This window comes from Sciurus carolinensis, unplaced genomic scaffold, assembly GCF_902686445.1.
Source record: "Sciurus carolinensis unplaced genomic scaffold, mSciCar1.2, whole genome shotgun sequence".
In the NCBI taxonomy this organism is placed as follows: domain Eukaryota; kingdom Metazoa; phylum Chordata; class Mammalia; order Rodentia; family Sciuridae; genus Sciurus; species Sciurus carolinensis.
Genome location: NW_025920194.1, coordinates 614,199 through 620,060, shown reverse-complemented (window position 1 = coordinate 620,060; position 5,862 = coordinate 614,199).

The window sequence follows — 5,862 nt, the reverse complement described above, 5'->3', positions numbered from 1 at the left end:
TACTTCAATTTGTCAATGTAAACTCGATGGAGAAGATTTCTTGATATCCACTCATTGGTATAGATTCAATGATATTAATCCATTGGGATAGATTTATCAATATTTATATGTAAATATCAATTCAACAATGTAGATTTATTGAAATTGACCCTTGGGATAGATTCTTCAATATCAAGTCTTGAGTATATTCATTGATATGACCCATTATGGAAGATTCATCAACATTGGCCCTTCAGTATAAATTTGTCATTATTGAATGTCAGAATAGATTTGTTGATATCAAAACATTGGGATAGATTCATCAATATTGGCTCTTCAGTGCATATTCATCAATATCAACTTGTCTCTGTAGATTTGTCCATACTGACCCATTGGGTTAGATTCATTGATATGGACTTGATGAGTTATATTCATCAGTATCAACTGTAGGTTTTGATTCATTGATATTGATGATTCTTTGATCCTTTGATATTGATCTGTCAGGGTAGATTAAACAATATTAACTCTTCAGTGCAGATTTGTCCATATCAATTCAGTGGGTTAGATTCATTGATGTCAACTGGATGGGGTAGATTCATTGACATTAACCCATAAGAGTTGACTCATCCAAATAAACTTATTGGTGTAGATTCATTAATATTACTTTCAGGGTTGATTCATCATATATTGAATTGACAGTATCAGTTAGTAGATGTAGTTTCAGCAGTATCAAACCCTTTGGATACATTCATCAATATTGACTCTGCCAGGTACATTTGTCAATATTGACCTGTGGGGTAGATTTGCTGATATTGACTCTTTGCTATAGATTTGTTAATATTGAATCATTGGTGTAGATTTTTTTCTATCAACTCATCAGGATAGATTTATTAAAATTGACTCAACTGGGCATATTCATCAACATTGACTCATCAGTGTAGATTCTTTGGTATCGACCCATTGGTCTAGATTTGTCAATATTGACTCAAATATGTAAATTTATTGATATAATCTTGAAGGTGTAGATTCATCATTATCTACCCATTAGGGTAGATTGCCTGATGTTGATTTGTTAATATCAGTTTTTCAACGTACATATATCAATATTGATGGGGTAGATTTGTCAATATTTTCTCACCTGTATACATATGTTTATGTCAACCCATCAGTGTAGATTCATCAATTATGACTTTTGGATTATATTCCTTGATATCTACTTGCCAGTGTAGATTTGTTGATATCAATCTGTTGAGGTAGATTTGTTCATATTGACTTCACAGGTTATATTAGTTGATATCAACGTGTTGTAAAGGTTCATCAAATTTATTGTTTTGTGTCAATATGTCAATATAGGTTTGTCAATATCAACTCAACTGTATACATTTGCCAATATTAAGTGGTCATGGTAGATTCTTCAATATTCATATGTTCATGTAGATTTGTCAATATCAACCCATTGGAGATTTTATCAAGCAGTCATCATGAATACTCTGCTATTGATTAAACCTGGTAGAATCATTGATGTTGACTCATCTATGTAGATTTATAAATATCAACTTGTCAGTGTAGATTTATAAGTATTGATTTGTTGAAATCAAATCATCAATGCAGATTCATTGATATCAACTCATGCAGGTAGATTCTTTGATGTGGAACCATCCAAGTAGTTTCATTTATATTGACCCACTGGAGTATATTAATCAATATCAACTTGTTGAAAACTATTTGACAATGTAGATTCATTGATATTGACTGAACTGGGTACATTAGTTAATATCAACCTGTCGGGGTATTCATTGGTATCCGTTCATCTGTGTAGATTTGTCAGTATTGACACATCAGGCTTGATTAATATCAGTTTGTCAATATCAATTCTTCATTTTTGATTGGTTGATATCAACTCAACAGAGTAGATTCATCAATATCAATTTGCTGGTATAGATTCATTAATATTGACATGTTGGTAAAGATTCATCAATATCAAGCAATTGGTGTCAATTCACTGATATTGACAAATCAGTGTTGATTTGTTGATATTGACTCATTGGGGTAGATTAATCAATATCAACTTCATGAGATAGATTCATTGACATTGACCCATAGGTGTTAATTCATTAATATGGATCAGTCATGGTAGATTTGTCAAAATCAACTCTTGGGTACATTTGTTGATATTGACTAATCAGTATAGATTCATCCATAATAACCTATTGGGTAGATTTGGCAATATCAACTTGATTAAGTAAATTCATCAATATGAATTTGTCATTGTAGGTATATCAATTTTGATATGTCAATATTGATCATTGATGGAGACTTTTCAACATCGACTCATTAGTGAAAATTCATCAATATTGACCCAGAGGGGTAGAATCATAGATCTCAACTCAATGGTGAAGATTCATCAATATCAATTTAAAGGTGTAGATTCATCAATATTGATCCATAAGTGTAGGTTCATTGATTTTGACTCAAAGGTGTAGATTAAATGATGTTGACCTGTAGGGGCAGTTTCATCAATATTGACTGGTTGGATTACATTTGTCAATATCCACACATTTGGGTATATTTGTAAATACCCACTCATTGGTGTAGATTCATCAATATTGCCATGTCAGGGAAGATTATTTAATAGTGATTTGTCCATATTTATTCTTTGATATAAGTTTGTCAAAATTGACTCTTTGAGGTAGATTTGCTATTATTCATCCATTGAGGAAGATTTGTCAATTTCAACTTGACTGGTTAGGTTTGTTGAAATTGACTTGATGGTGTAGATTCATCAATATTGACTTGGGAGAGATCCAAGATGGTGGACTACAGGGAAGTTGTGTTCCTTGTTGATCCATAACTCAGGATTCAAGGAGAGGCAAATCTGTTTCTGTGTGAAGCAGTCTCTGCTGCTTATTGATTCCCCTGCTGTATACCCCATTGATCCACTGTTATCACCTGCCATCTGCCAGCATATTGCCTACTTCTGAGGATAGATCACCCACTGACTGCTGCCTATCACCCACCAATTGCCTGTTTGCCTGCCTCTTGCCTACCTTTCACCTACCCATCACCCACCTCCTGATGTCCACCTGCCAATCATCCATTGTTAGCCTGTGGGCTGCATGCAGACCACCAGTGGATTGCCTGCTGACCACTGTTGCCCAGAAGTCCAGTGTCACAGTACCCACAGGTTTGGTTATATGTATTTGCCACCATTTTGGGACAACAAACAGGACCTACAGAACCCCCAGTCAGACTGTGCACACCACACCTCCAGGACAACTGACCTAACTGACTGCACCCCACCCAAACTTGGAACCTATGCCCTGCATTGCAGCTCTCCATTTGCCAACACATTTGGAAGCCAGTACTGTGATCTTGGATTATCCTGGAAGTGAAAGCCACCATCTTAAGTGGGGGCAATACCACCATGAGACACCTTCTGGAGACTGAAAGCTCATTGTCAAGTACCTCTCTTTCATTAGTCTACTGAAGACTAAGAAGTGTGAATAATATATGATTGTTATAGTGTAGACTTTTTTCTCCTTTTGAAAATTTTTAAATTTTTATTTTTTATTTTTCTTACTCTATGTCCTTTAGTGTACCTGTTTCCTCAGAGTCTCTTTCTTCCTTTTGTCATGCTAACAACCAACTTCTTTTGATTCCATTTTCACTCTTCCTCTAATCTAATACTTCTATATACTCTATTTTATTCCATTAACAATTACATACTACACCCCTCATCATCCTCTTTGTCTACCATTAGAAACTGTAGGTCTCATTGCAAATCTGTTTGGCATATTATAGATAAAAATAAAACTCATCCTCTTTGTTTATTATGACAACACTGTTAATGTCTTCATAGCGGGTATTTGATATAGTGCTACATATTATCTGTACTGGGTACTGCTAATATTGATCTTCCTCTTAAAAAAGAGTTTTCAAAACCTTCAGGATCTCTAAAAGTCTATAGGGGGAAAACAGCTATACCACAGATCTGTACTGCTAGAGAAAAAAGATACATGACCAACATGAAAAAACAAGGGAAGAAATTATTCCAAGCAAAGATTCTATGTTAATAGAATCCAATGACAACATAGTAGAAGAAATGTCAGAGAAGGAGTTCAGAATATACTTAATTAAAATGATTTGTGAAGCAAAGGATGAGATAAGAGAGCAACTGTGGTCAATGAATGATCACACCAATATAGTTGAAAGAGCAACTGCAGGAGTTAAAAGATCATTTCAACAAAGAGATAGAGATTCTCAAAACAAAACAAACAGAAATTCTTGAAGTGAAGAAAACAATAAACCAAATAAAAACCTCAGTGGAAAATACCACCAACAGACAAGATCACTTGGAAGACAGAACCCCAGGCAAAATAGTTAATTTTGAAAATAATGTTGACCAAACAGAAAAGATTGGTAATAAATTGTGAATGGAACATCCAAGACTATGAGATATCATTAAAAGACCAAATTTAAGAATTTTCGAGTTTGAGGAAGGCACAGAGATACAAATCAAAGGAATGAACAACCTATTCAATAAAATAATGTCTGAAAATTTCCAAATCTGAAGAATGAAATGGAAAATCAACTAAAAGAGTCTTACAAAATTACAACAGATCCACAATAAGGAACATTATAATGAAAATGCCTAACATTCAAAATAAAGATTGAATTTTAAAGGCTTTGAGAGAAAAGCATCAAATTACATGTAGGGGAAAACCAACATGGATATCAGCAGATTTCTCAGCCCAGACACTAAAAACTAGAAGGGCTGGAAACAATGGATTTCAAGCTCTTAAAGAGCATGGTTGCCAACCAAGAGTATTATACCCAGCAAAAGTAACTTTCAGATTTGAAGACAAAATAAAATTCTTACATGATAAACAAAAGTGAAAAGAATTTACAAATAGAAATCCTGCACTACAGAACATTCTCAGCAAGATATTTCATGAGGAGGAAATGAAAAACAACAATGTAATTCAGCAAAGAAAAGAACAACCCTAAAGGAAAAATCAATCAAGGGAGAAACCAAATCAAGTTAAAAACCAAAAATGAGGCACAATGACTGGGACTACAAATCATATCTCAATAATAACCCTAAATGTTAATGACCTAAACTCTACAATCAAAATTTTCTGTTTCAAGTGGTTATGGTTTTGTCAAACTTAATGTTACATTAAGAAGGATAACTCTTTGTGGTATGAACTGTAAATATCTCCCTTAGTTGTCTTTTTGAATAGTTTTTTTTAAATGCTTCTTCCCATAAAAAATTGATTTTTATGTAACACAATGTAACAGTGAAATAATTTATGACTTGGGGATTTTGACTCATGCAAGGTTAGATAGTTCTTGCTAACTACAGATATGTAAAGAAAAAACATTTCAGTTTTATTCTTATTATTTAATTGTTGTATTATTAAAAATAACTTGTATTTATGGAATTTATCATGGAATATAAAGCAAGGCATGGATATTACTTTATTTATCCCTATAACATTTATTAAATACTTCTTTTTCCCAGTGATATAAAATGATGTCCTCTTTATACATTCAATTTCTATGTGTATCTGAGTATACTATCTTGAGGGCATTCTGTTTTGCTAATAGACCAGTGTGATACTTTTAAATTATTTAAGATTTAAAAAAATGCCTTAATAAGTTTTAGTGCTGGTCCCATTTCTATGTTTATTTTCTCACTACATTTAGCATCAGGTGATATAGCTTAAAACTGTGAAGTTTTCATTGAGGTTTTGTTAAATTTACAATTTAATTTACAAAATAATATGGCCCTTCTATTTGTAGAAAGTCTATTTTTTTGACTTCAGTGGTATTTTAATTTTAATAGGTTTCACATTTTCATTGACAAATATATTAATATAT